We start from the raw sequence: 14,463 nt of genomic DNA, 5'->3' as shown, positions 1-14,463 counted from the left end.
CGGTTTGTGGTTGGCGAATGGTTGGCGTTTGATCGTGGCAGCACCAAAGAGAAGAAGAGAAAGCCTCTGCAGCAGCGGATCTCACAGCATCCGTGGTTTTATTCTCGCAGAGGCCATTTACAGGGTCAGTTCCATCTTCTCTGTCCCTCTCTTTTTCAGAGTTTTCGTAGATTACAGCCTGGAGATCAAACAGAGAGGAAAGTCAGTCACAGCCTTTGAGTGCGAGTACAATGACGGCTTTGTCTCAGAAAACATTGGCTTTTCTCAATACTCAAGTATGCAAGTATGTACTTGCGTACTTGGGAAGTATCTACTTGAGAAGTACGCCTGGAGTACATACTCGCCAAGTAGATAGATAGATAGATGGATAGATAGATAGATAGATAGATAGATAGATAGATAGATAGATAGATAGATAGATAGATAGATAGATAGATAGATAGATAGATAGATAAGTATGATTCTTCAATTGGAACAGCAGCGTACTTCTTTGTTCTACTGTTTGAATTGTGCTTAAGCCTCATTACCGCCACCTACAGTGTTAATAAATGTACATATGAAATACATATATATAGTTATTATTTGCACATTTTAAATATTTAACTTCATTTATTAATTTATTTTTATTAAAATATACAGTATACAATGTGGAAATAGTTATATTACAGCATTGTAGAGTAGTGTGTGCGTATATATATGTACATATTATATTTATATACAGATACAATGACCGTGCAACTTTAATATGAATCTAAAATTCAAAGTTAAAATTGAATTCTAAATGACTAATTTCTCGCTTCAAATGATCTTAAAACTGTGTTCCGGGACACAGAAAAATATTTATTTCAGGTTTATGTTTGTATTATCTGCTGCTATGTTCCACCAAAATGCATTCTGGGATACATGGCTTTCCCAAGTACGCTCAAGTCACCACCCGATGCATATTTGGTAAAACTTCCGTACTCGCTGCTCACATACTTGAGAATTGGAACAAAACTTGGACCGAGGCTGATGACGTTTTCACAAGTAGGGGAATACGCACAAGTACGCACAAGTACGCACGAGAAACGGCCATTGTGCCATGTTATCATATATATCATCTGCATCCATTAGTGATCAGGTGATGCTAATTGCTGGTGGTGTTCATTAGTCATAGCATCAGTTCTGCACAAATTACAAGACAATTACCATTTGACAAGTTTACGTTTGAAGGACTTCATTTTCTACAAATAATCAACTGAGTGTTGACAAAATCTTGAAGGCAGAATTTATCATCCATCGAGTAAACCACAAAAATCTCCCAATCAGTTCTCTCAGGTTTTGTCATGCATTATAAATCTGTCCCTGTGCAAGGCTTTTCTGAGAGTGTGATTTTGTTTTAGTGTCAGTCTGACCTCATTTTACTTCTTTTTCTGAGGCAGATAATTGCAAAAAAAAAAAACAACCTTTGATAATCACGTGTGCACATGCTCCTCTACTCTACAGAGACAAAAGAAAACACCCGAGGAAAATATAGCAAAGGAACATTTGGTCAAAGCAAATTAAGTACTTACCCAGTCTTAAAAACAATTTATCCAGAGCAAACCCCACATAAACAACAAGGTATTAAAATCCCTTTCATGCATACAAACTAAATTAGTGGGATTTTATCTAAATCTACATTAACTCTTCAAATTGTTTTCCAATTGTTTTCCATCTGCCAAGTGTCACATTTTGGGCTATTGGGTATGAATTTTTCATTTGAAATGAAAAAAGTGGGGGGGAAGTGAGCACTTGCCTGAAAGGAAGTGGTATTGATATTCTAATCTCTGCATGAAAACAAACAACTTGCACTCTGTTTACAAACCTATTCATAAAATATGACATGTGTTATCTTTAATTGTATACTGTTTTCTTTCTACCACCACATTAATAAAGGTAATTTAGCTTGGTATGATAGATAGATAGATAGATAGATAGATAGATAGATAGAGTTAAAGCGGATCCACTTCACAACACCTATGGATTGGCAGCAGAGAGACACGGGGGTTTGTGTTCACTCTGAGTGTCAGACCTGACAGATCCCAGCGGCTTCATTAAGCAGGAGTTTATCATAGAGTGTATTAACGAGCCGGAGTGATCTGTCACATCAATTGTCTGAACGTGTCAAGCCAAATGACGTGCAGTAATTGACGGTGCTGGTGAGCAGGTGAGTTGAGTGTTATTACTCACATCTGTCACCAAAGTACTAACTCACCATTAAAAACAACATAAAGCTCTCAAAGGGCGTTGGGCTGCAGACCCCATTCTTTGGGATTTTTCTCAGTTTCTTGTCTCCCTCTCTCTATTCTCTCCGTCTCCCCCCTCTTGTTTCCATGGAAACTTGCCAGAAGATATAGAGGGTGAAAAAGGAAGTGGAAGACAGACCAAAGCAAGTGGGCCAGTCTGACCATGCATGCATAGTGCTGGCTTGATCCTACGGGAGAAACTGCATCGTGTCCAAACTGATGAGACGTCGTCAAATAGTGTTCTTGCTTTGGCTTTTTTTTTATGACAAATAAAACAATTATCTGATCAGATATGACTTTAATAATATCACAGATTTGATCATTCGTCAATATTCTTACTTGACCAGAAACGTCAAAGCTTTGTGATAGATACAGACTAGCTTGATAGCTCACAAGCTAACTAGCACGCTAACTGATAGATAGATAGATAGATAGATAGATAGATAGATAGATAGATAGATAGATAGATAGATAGATAGATAGATAGATAGACAGATAGACAGATAGATAGAGAGATAGATAGATAGATAGACAGATAGATAGATAGACAGACTTCAGTGTTAGAGGAGTATATACTGGCTGAAGTTTATCTCTGCATTATGAGTAAACATTGCCTCCATAAATACTCACATGGCAAAATAAAGTACAGTCTTGGGCTGTGAACAGTTTGAATATGTTTATTCTCAGTAGAGTTGTGTCTGCAGTCATTCCAGTAAAGTATGTGTGCTCTCAGCCTTGAGAGAGAATGGTGACTAAAGGGTTTCTGGCTGACACAGTGTCAGTCTTCTCCCCCAATCCTGCACTCCCACAGGGAGCCTCCGTCTCCAGTGGGCTCTTCCCATCCCTGCTCATTATACTGCAAGTTCCAACACATTATAATAGCACAAACTTTTTCTCCTGGAAAAAAACATCCTTTTTACACAAGCTGACTAAGTCTCAAGCAGTGAGGTTAGTAATCTCCTCTCCAATTTTAGCAAAGTTTCTACTTTTAAGGCAAAATAACTTAAAAGAAATAGTCTGACAGTTTGGGAAATATGCTTCTTTGCTTCTTGCCAAGAGTTAAATGATTTATTCCACGCTCATTTTGTACAGTAAATATAAAGTTACCGATAACCTGCAAACTTTGAGAAAAGCGGGAATTGTCCAGGGACAATCTGGAAGACTGTATTCAAGCCTTTTAGAAAAGATGTTTCTGTGCTTAAGGGTGTTTTGGTTTTAATGCAGCATCTCTAACATGAATTTTATTATTATTATTATTATTATTAGTCATATGTACACATAAATATGAGATGATGCTATGATCACAAACAGACTGCAAACAAATTATATATATATATATATATACATACATATATATATATATATATATATATATATATATATATATATATATGTATATATGTATATATTATTTAATCCTTAGGGGAAAAACGTAAGAATAACAATGTGGGATTTTATGATGTTTATGTGACTAGTTTTAATCATTGCTGGAGACATGAAATAGTCCAGCATATAATCTGTAATAAGCAATGTTTGTAAATATATATGTATTGAGTAGTGTTGTTAGTTTGGTTTTGTTATCTTAAGACGGACCCTAAGATTATGTTCAGGCCATGTTCCCAGTCTCATGTGAAAGCCAAGTTCACAACACAGACTTTTCAGAGTTATGGGAATCGCTGTGAATCCCACACTTCACTGTCTTGTGACTGGAAGTCTGTGCGGCCATTGTGAGTTCATACATGACACGATCTCCCACCAGAAGGAGCCACCGAATGCTCCGCCTCATCATGATATCACATGGTAACAAAGTAACATGAGGAATGATGTGCAAAAGCCAGGCTTAATTTAGCCTGATTTCACGTGCACTCTGTGATTTCTGTCACACTTGTCTTGATTTTTTTCTTTTTTTTCTTTCCTCCTGTTCGTGTTTCAGCTGCCATTGCCCCGTCTTGGTTTTTAGGATTGGCTGTGTTGGCTGGAGTCATCGCAGCAGCCTCTGTATTAAACACCTGTCGATTAGCGGTGATTGGTTGTGAGTTGAAAAACTCGTTGGTGAGCGGACTTTTAGTTTGTAAAATGTAAAAAAAAAAAAAAAAAAAACCTTCTGCAGAATAAATTATATTTAACATTTAAGCATTTAGCTGATGCTTTTAGCCAAAGCCACTTACAAAAGAGGAATAAGTCCACTAGCTAGGAACAGTGGACTGACAGAGGGTGAGAGTGCCAAAGTGGATCCAAGGGCAGGAGGCGGGAGATTTACTCATTGGCTGCCATATTCAGCGCAGAACTGCCAAGCGTTTTACAGCATTTTGACCGATTTTTTTGACCCACAAAACAGTGTGTCCTATGACTATGTAAACTCTGAAACACTCTGAGTACACTCTTTTTTTCATCAAACGTCATTGGCAGTGAACCGTTGTATTTAAATGTACGTCTATAGACATCATTGGCAGCCAATCAGTAAGTGCTATAGGACTATACTAGGAATATTTTCCAATATTATCCCTTAAAAATTTCGGCAGTTGTTTTCCATTACTATGTTTAAACATACTGTATATACAGAGGCTATGAGAATGTACAATATAGAGTGTCTTATATCTGTTTTTCAGCACAACCTAGGCAATCTGATAAAAAATTAAAAAGAAAATAATTTTCACCAACTATATAAACATACCTGAGCAAAAAGTACTAAAAACATTTTAAAATCGGATTGAATTTGTGAAATTTAGAAATACGTCAGTTCACTTTTAATGATTCAGCTCTTTGTTCAGTGAAAATACAGTTTTGTATTTAAACAATTTTACTCAGACACTTCCTTAATGCCTCATGAATGATGCGGCACAGATCCATGGGGAGGTTAAAAAACTATATTCTATGAGTTAAAGTGTCGTGTGGACACATGAATGGTGAAAACATGTATCACAAACTATTCTTGGCATTCCTGTGTTTGACATACAGATGAGCGTGCTACAATTTGAAAAATACTATGTGTGTGTGTGTGTGTGTGTAAATGACAGGCATGTAAGTAGTAGCAGTATTTACTCTTTAGATGTAACAGCACACCCAGGATTCTGTCTACGTGTTAACTTCAAAGAAAGAAAAAAATGGAAAAAACAAACTCTCCTTTCTCTCCTCTCTCCTCCTATACAACCATCTCTGTTTCCCTCTTCACCAGATGGCCTTTTTAATTCAAGAGCGTAAAGCCTGCCAGCCTCTTGCACACTTCAAACCAGACTGTGTGAAGGAATGGGAGGAGAAAAACAGCAGATGCAGGAGGGCAGGAAAAAAGAAAAGTGTGGGCAGCAGTGTAAGAGGAGTTTGAGGTCCAGGCTGATTCCTTTTTTTTTTCTTTCTTTCTTTCTTTTTAATGACACTCATTTGTCCCAGGAGTGAAGCGCAGCATTAATATGGTAATGTCCCCCCAGGCGATAGCAAGTGTCGAAGAGTGGTGGTCATCCTCTGTATATGCAGCCCTGAGCCATGTGGATGAGCGGGCTGCAGATCCCTGAGGGACGACTCAGAGCCTAGTTAAGAGGAAGCAGAGGTAATGGGAGTCAGGCTTCCCCTAAAATCACATTTCCAGCTGACAAAGAGAACGTTCCTGGGTGGGTGGGGGTGGGTTGGGTTGGGTTGGGCGACTGAAGATGGTCTGCTAATGGGGAAGAGTGCTCACACTCATGTAGCCCACACATGTGTGCACGCACGGCCACGGTGCAAGAGGCTCAAATCCTGGGAGCATCTGTGTCAAATGAAGCTATTGAATATTTTATATGTAATTGAATTCCTTGACACACATTAAAATGATGGGATTATTAATAATCCATTGCCAGCAAATGAAAACACTAAAGCCAGGGACTTAATTGAATCCAAAAACTATTAAAAACATATTAAAGCACCAGAGCATTGATTCATTCTACCATCACGTACGGTCAACTTTACTTTTCTCTGCATGAAACAAAGAAATCAGATCATTCTTATATTTGAGAAGCTGTTACAAGTGATTTTAGGCTTTTAAGAAAAAGTAACTTTTGAATATTAATGAATCAATTACATTGGAGTCGCTGCTAAATGAGTTCCCACAAAACTGATAAAACAGCTCTACTGAAAATGCAGAGAAGCATCCGTGTTTTTATCTGTACGTGTCGTAGCTGCTCAGAAACTATCTGGAAAAAATATCTATTGTATTGTTTTGTTTAATGTATTAGCACAGAATGTGCTTAGAATTTCAAACAAAACAAAAAAAACAATGGAGCTCAGTGAGCAACATTTTTAGAGCTGCATTGTTGAGAATTGAAAAATAAAAAAAATGGAAGCTTCTCTGCAAGTCTATAAGAAACAATATTTTAATCAAACACTCTTGTTTGCAGAGATGTTAACATACTATACACATACTTTCATCTCCAAATAATGAATTTGCTGCCCGACTAAGTAACTAACACGTGTAGTAACTCATCAGTCACGCCAAGGCAGAGGAATTATTAATCATGAATCGTGTCAACAGTAACTTGTTTTCTTCTTTAACGACAAACATACTTTAGCTTCTCTGATACATTAAAAAAAACACACAATTTGTAGAAGATTCACAGGTCAACTTACCCGAGTATGGATGCACAATATATTATTATTATTTAAAATATTAACCCTTTGAACACCCATGCTAAATTTGCCGTGGGAATAATACACAACTCCTTATATGGTAAATGGTCTGTATTTCTATAGCGTTTTTCTAGTCTTTATGACCACACACGTTCACTCACACTTTCATACCACACGCTAAGTTGTCAGGGGCAACAGGTGGTTTTTAGACCCACTCGTAGGGAGGCGGGACCTCATTCCCAGAATGTAAACAGTGTCCGCCATCTTGGTTGGGAAGCACAATCTTTCAAAAATACTACCCCTATTCTAGTAATACAAAGCTAAAGTGTCTTGCCCAAGGACAAGGATGTATATGGACATGTCTATAAGTCACATATTCAGGCTTTAAAACATGTCTTCTTATGTGTCGTTGAGTCAAAGTTATGATTCATTTTATATCGCATTTTTAGTCGTGACATAAAGTAACAACAATTGTGTCACCAAATAGATGTGGTTTTTCTTTTAACTTTAGTACTTTTTGCTCAGGTGTGTTTATATAGTTGTTGATTAAAAGGATATAAGACACTTTATATTGCACATTCTTACAGCCTCTGTATTTGCCATATGTTTAAACATAGTCATGGAAGAAAGCAGCCGAAATGCTCTGTGTTCTAAGGGTTAAACATGCACAGTATACATATATCACAAGACTGCACTGCCTGAACTATGATACATGTAGAGCTGCAACTAACAGTTATTTTCATAATCGATTAATCTGACAGTTATTTTCACGATTAATTGTTTGGTCCTTAAAATGAAAGAAAAAAACTAAAAGACGTTGATCAGTGTTTTTCAAACCTGGAAATGATGATGTTCGATGATCGAATGTCTCGTTTCATCCACAAACCAGAAGGATTCAGTGTTTAATGATTTCTTTGTTATATGGAGCAAAGAAACCAGAAAATATTCCCTTAAAAAGCTAAAACAATGAGAAATCTTGTTGTAATTATGGGAAAAAAGCTTCAAACCGATCAATCGATGATCAGAATAGTTGAGGACTGTTTCAGCTCTAGATAGATGTAGAGCACTCGCCTTAGAACCCCAACCATGTTGTTGGCAGGAACATAATGATACAATATTTTCACTTATTTCTATATGTATCGTCATATCTTTGTCGTGCTATTCAACAACTAACATGAATTGTCTGTTTAAAAGCACCAGGAAAGCAACTGTGCACTAGAATCCCGTTGACTTACTGTTGCCAGGAAGATTGACTGAATCAATGTGAGACCTGAACTTTCACGTGTTAAACAATCAAACGTCTCCACAAAAACACAACTGCTGACCTTTCCGGAATAAGGTCATTTATACGATTAGCAATTAGAGAGCGAGGAGGAGGAGGAGGAGGAGGAGGAGGAGGAGGAGGCGCCTTCAGTTGGAATTTTAAGGCATTCTCTGAGTAGCAGCTATTGCAACTAAGAAGACACAAATCAATGCAGGGGGCTCATTGCCTCAATGTGACCGATTTCTATCACACGAGTGGGCTTTTACTTTCACTTTAGATAGTCGGTAAATGGACAAGGAGTCTCATATCATGCTGATTATCATACGGCCAACCTCATCTTACAGCATGTCTGCAGCCTATATGCCTGTGTTACAAACAGCTTGTCCCATCTTTCAAAGATCTATCATCTATCTCCTCCTCCTCCTCCTCCTCCTCCTCCTCCTCCTCCTGCTGCACCTGTACAGTGGGAATCCCTTGCATGTCTTCAATAGTCCATTCTCGTCCCAGAAGCCTCGTTCTGCCTCCCTCATCAAACATTCATCCTCTCTCTTTGTCTCTCACAGATCATTACTGCCGGGACTGTGATTGGCTCCAACACTGAAATGGACATGTGGCACTTTTTGTTTTAAAGGTTTTTATTGTATCTTTGCATTATTCATCGTCACAGCACCGCACTGTTAGAGCAAAGTGGCCTAAAAACATCAGGTTTTTTTATTTTATTTTTATTCTTTTTTTTGTTAAGAAAACCATTAGGATGCAGTTTTAAATGCAATGAGATGAGAGCTCACGTTTGTAAGTGGTTATTATCCTTACACTGGCTGAGTTAAGTATGTGAGTGCATTGAACTGTAATTTGGATTTCCATCTTTGTTGCAGAAGTTTTGAGGTTTTTGGCTTTAAAAAATCTGGTTACTCATACGTCATCTTTTCTGCCAAACTGACTGAGAGACTTTTGAAAATGAATAATAACAATAAGTAATAAGTAGTAATAAGTAATAATAACCCAAGCGTGGGGAATAGTTATGCAATATAATATAATATTCATTTTGCGCTCGTACAAATCCAGGTGAGAAGTGAACATGTAATAACTGAAATGTCTTAATCTCTGGGAAATGAACCTTTGAGTCACAGCACGATCACATACTGTATCACCATGAATGCTATTAAACATGAGGTGATTGCAGACCAGCATTTTAACTGCAGCGGTTCCCAACCTGAGGGTCAGGACCTCTACAACAGGTCACAAGATTAATCTGATGCGTTACAAGATGATAAAATAATACTCCAGCGGCACACACTGCTCACAACATTAAAAACGCTCACAACCAAACTGTCAGAATGTATTAACACCCAAAATCTGGTGTTTGTGTACAACTACAGTGTTTTTTTCTAAATAAAACTTCATTTTAAATTGTTAACACACCATTTTATCATGCAGTAAATTGTAAATAAATGTTAGATATTGAAAGTTATTCTGGAAAAATGATCAAAAGTAATTAGTCACAGGACATTTTCTGGTCCTTTTATGGTTAAAATAAGGTGTTAAAGGGTGACATTTGAAATTGGAACAGTATAAAACATATTTAGCATAACATTGAAAAAACAGGCCAAAAAATGGAGACAATGTAGAGATGTTTTTCCAACTCTCTCCTCTCTGTTGACAAAGACTTTGATTCATTGGCTTCCTGCAACAGCGCGAGTGAAATTACAGTAAATAACCACACGTTGTCTTCGACATGCGACTTTGCAGCTTTCAGAAACCACTGGAATTTTTTCCCCGACAGCACAAACCTTTGCATAATTACGGTAATGCAAAGTGTCGTCTGCGATGCGCTCGGTGTTAAAGGTTTAACACCGCGTCAGCAGCAGTGAAAAACTGATCGGAGAGAAGATTACAGAATGTATCAAGAAACCTTTACGCTCCAAATATATCTTAAATTAAGCACAGAATCATTTAAAATAAGTAACTCCTTATTTATTAAATATTGATGGAGTCAGATTTCTATTCTAGTAAGAGCAGGAAGTGTAGGATGAATCAACACAAGGCGTTGATGTGGCTGAGATGGAACTCATCTCCAGCAAATGTAAACACAGAGACTGAGTTATTTATAACGACTGCATTTCAGAGAAGAGGACACATCAGTAATTCAGCATCAAGGAAGCGTCTGAGTTCAAATTGTTTAAATACATGACCGTATACTGTCACTGCACCCATATATAGTGTTTTATATCCTTTTTTTCAGCACAACCTAGGCAAAAAAAAAAATTCCATTTTCACCAACTATATAAACTCACCTGAGCAAAAAGTACTCAAAATGTTTAAAATCGGATTGGATTTGTGAAATTTGTGAAATACGTCACAGTTCAACGTTCACTCGGCTCGTTTTTATGAACAAAAAGAAAAGAAAAACGCTCTAATTTTGTGACTTCTGCACAATTATTTATATCATGACTAAAAACTGACTCAACAACAGGGAAAAAAAACACAATTTTTTTAAAAGCCTGAATATGTGACCTATAAACACACGCGCCCAGGATGTCCATAAAAGGAGTTGTATATTATTCCCAAAGCAATGTACCATGGGTGTAACTGTGAGCACTGGGGGTTAAACATTTTGAGTACATTTTACTCAGGTGTGTTTATATAGTCGGTGAAAATGGAAAGATTTACCAGGTTGTGATGGAAAAAAGGATATAAGACACGCTATATTACACATTCTTATAACCTCTGTATATAGTGTATGTTTAAACATAGTTAAAGCAGCCGAAATGCTCTGTGTTCTACGCTGAAATAGTGTCTGAATTGAAAGGTTTTTGCCCTCGTCTCGTACCTGAACCAGAAGCACACACACATACACACACACACACACACACACAAACAAACAAACGTCACGTGTGTCTCGTCACAGTCTCACTGGAGCAGATGTTGTGTCGTCTCGCTGCGACTCCAGCCCGTACATAAGTGTGCAGCGAGACTTTAAATATTTCATTTCACAGATGCTATAGGCACCAGGTGTATCGTACAGAGTGGACTTTATACACAAAACAGTGGCACACATCCAACCCATATCTATATCTCACTGTGTGTGTGTGTGTGTGTGTGTGTGTGTGTGTGTGTGAGGAGTAAGTCCAAGCGATTAAACTGTCCTTTTTGATGGGACTGGAGGGATTCATCATACACTAATTTAATGTCTGGGAGCTGGCAGCTGATACAACCGCAGCTCATTGTTCAGAGAGCGCCGAGTGATGATGGAGCAAAAGCAGATGTTAAGCAGAAATTAAAGCTACGCAGTTTAATCACGCTCCGTTAAAATTAACGATGAATGGACTGTAATTATAAAAGTGCAGCGCGTCACTTCTCAATGTAATAAACAAACGTCGGTCGGATTCAAGTCAAACAATTCAAACTACGATGAATAATCAGCTCCACGCGACGTTTATCTCTGGTGTCGCCCGGTGACACCGCTGTGATTTGTGAAACAAATACCCTTTAAACAGAAATTTCAACAGGATACAAAGTAATTAAATGGGCGTGTGTTTGTACTATGCACTCTAGTCCAGGCCTTAATAATTAGGCTTTTATGTATCGTGAGGTAAAGCAGTAAACACGTCCTTCACGCTGTGTTTGGAAGCATTTAAAAGGGAGGAGGACGTTTGGAGATTGTTTCAGCCCCAGGATTCATTTGCCTTCGTTTGTTGTAAACTTCTGACTCGACAGGAAAACTTCTCCGAAGATAACTTTTGTAAATGGCCGTGCACCACACAGTGTTAGCCTTCGCCAAGTGAGGGACGGCCATCGCAGCAGCAAAGTATAAAGCACAGTAATGAGCCCTGAGAGCAGAGGCCTGGTGATAAACCTCAGGGCCGAGAGATTCAGGAGGTCAAGTTTGGACGGCGAGACAAACCTGTGTTATATCAAAGTACTGAAGTTAACCTGAGAGAGGAAGAAAGATCAGGACTTTTATGAGTGAGCATACAGTAGCTTTGTTTGTTGTTTTCTCTGCAGATCATTAGACACCGGTGCTTTGTTGCTAACTTGTTAGACGCTTCTACACAATCTCTGCTTGTCTAATTAACAGCCTGTACACTGTGTGTGTGTGTGTGTGTGTGTGTGTGTGTGTGTGTGTCCTCACATAACACTGCCTCTGTGTCAGGTGACGGACAGTGACTGCAGGTCAGAGCCGTGGAGGCATCACAGGTCACAGACATGCAGCAGCCTCCTTCCTCCTCCTCCTCCTCCTCCTCCTCCTCCTCCTGCTGCTGCTGTACTTGGTTGAGATGATGGCAGCGTGTTCCTCACTCAGCCATCACCTGAATAATTTACACTAATCAACATCTCTCACTGTGAATGCTGTGCTCACACATGCATCATCCTACACTCTTAGTCTCACAGGAGGAGGAGGAGGAGGAGGAAGATTTCTGGGACATAGAGTATATGGGTGATCAGTCAAAGTGTTGGTGTCATAATTTACTAAAAATGCTTATAATTATGGGATGCTTTGTGTCTGTATCTGCTGAGCATGCAGCACAGATCCCTGTGGGACTGTAGAAAGAAGAAAAAAAGCATCCACACAACATTTTGCTTCAGTTAATGACACAACCTCGAAATATGTGCGCCCTTGTGGGTGAGTGGGTTTTCATTTATATTCCTCGCGCATTTTGAACTCTTGGTGATCTGACGATGACACACAATCTGTGTCTTTACCGTTTTTCAAGCAAACTGACAACAATGTGGGATCAGATCTACAACCACGCTGGATAAAAATGCTCAAAAGTCAGAAGAAACGCCTTCTTTTTAAAACAAAAACAGGATCACATCATATAACACGTTGCCTCACACCAACACACTGTGCCACACAAACTAATTCTCGACTAATCCACTTCCCCGCACTGCGTTTCACACTTTTTCTCGTTTTGCCAGATACTGAGAGATACTGTATACTATAATACTATGGCGGAGTGTTTGATGCTGCTGATGCTGCTGATGCTGCCGCGCCTATATTTCATAATAGTTTTCAGCAGCCTCGCGCACATGTGATTATAGGTTGCGCGTGGATCTCACAAAAAAAGATGGATCTATTAGAATAATAAACTGTCTCCAATACAGAGGGAAACAACAGTGCCAACAACAAAACAAACTAACCCCAGACCCAGTGTGAAGTCAGCTCCTTAAACAAACGCACACTTTCTTCCAATGTAAAGTTATTCAACACAAATCAGCAGCAACACGCAAACACACAAACACACAAACACACAAACACACAAACACATCTCTTACCTGTGCAGCTCTCCTTGGTGTCCAGCGCTGCTGCTGCTGCTGCTGCTGCTGATGATGATGTGCGATGAACAGACGGTAAAGAACCAGAGCAGCAGCATCTTCTGCAGAAGAGGAGACGTTTGCTTCGTGTGTTGTTGTTGTTTTTGTTTTATGAACCCTAAAAGAAAAGGATCTCTGTGTGTGAAACTGCAACAGAGCAGGATTAATGAAGAAATGAAGAAAAGGAGGAGGAGGAGGAGGAGGAGGAGTAGGTGATGAGAGTCGCCACCTGAAGTTTGAAGGAAGCGCGTGCAGCTGCGGAGCTGTCCGTGGTGCTGCACAGATCACACACACACACGCGGGCGCGCAACAAGGCTGCGGGATGAAGTCCACAGGTCCACAGATGTCTCGAGACAAAATCACAAGTGACGCCCACTTCTGTTCTCTCCTCACTTTAATTCCATTATCACCAAGTGTGAAAAATACAGTATTATTTTTTTCATTCAACGACTAAATCTAAAGGATGTTACTGATTGTTTGATGTTGACTCAGATTTAAAGATCTATCCCTGGCAATATTTCAAATCTATCAGCTGAGAAATAAGCGCGTTTACGGAGAAGCGCGCCAAAACTGCGAGAACCTCAACTCTCAGAAGGTTTTCACGCAGCTGATCCACGCAGGAGCGCAGTCCCGCGCGCGCGCACACACACACACCGCGTCTCGTCGTACAAATCTGTACAAATGAATCAACCTGATGTAAATAAACACATCATAAAGCCAGAGCCTGGTGCGCGCGTGTGTGTGTGTGTGTGTGTGTGTGTGTGTGTGTGTGTGAGTGTGTGTGTGTGTGGACAGCTGTGAGGTCCAGTATCATAAGGATTCTTTGGAGACTGTCTTCGTCTTCAGCTGTGGAAAAACCTTTTATTTAGGAGGCGAAAACAAGTTGTGACACGTCACGGCAAGAGTGTGAGGTCAGTCCCGAGTGACACAGTGATGCTGTGACCTCCTCTCCTCCATCCTGCCATTAAACAAACAAACAAACAAACAAAAAAACACGTGACTGTCGGCATTCCAATTTGT

The 14,463-nt window shown here is 39.2% G+C and overlaps 1 long non-coding RNA gene across 1 annotated transcript; it reads right to left on the bottom strand.

Annotated features, from left to right (window-relative positions):
* Positions 1 to 13: 13 nt before the first annotated feature.
* Positions 14 to 14,244, bottom strand: LOC131461088 (uncharacterized). The gene is made up of 3 exons (XR_009240439.1): positions 13,673 to 14,244; positions 13,405 to 13,561; positions 14 to 178 (listed from the first exon to the last, which is right to left on the bottom strand). It is a non-coding gene; the product is annotated as an uncharacterized LOC131461088 (long non-coding RNA).
* Between the last annotated feature and the right edge of the window lie 219 nt (positions 14,245 to 14,463).

The sequence above is a fragment of the Solea solea genome, chromosome 6, assembly GCF_958295425.1.
Source record: "Solea solea chromosome 6, fSolSol10.1, whole genome shotgun sequence".
In the NCBI taxonomy this organism is placed as follows: domain Eukaryota; kingdom Metazoa; phylum Chordata; class Actinopteri; order Pleuronectiformes; family Soleidae; genus Solea; species Solea solea.
This window is presented reverse-complemented; position numbering and strand designations above follow the sequence as displayed.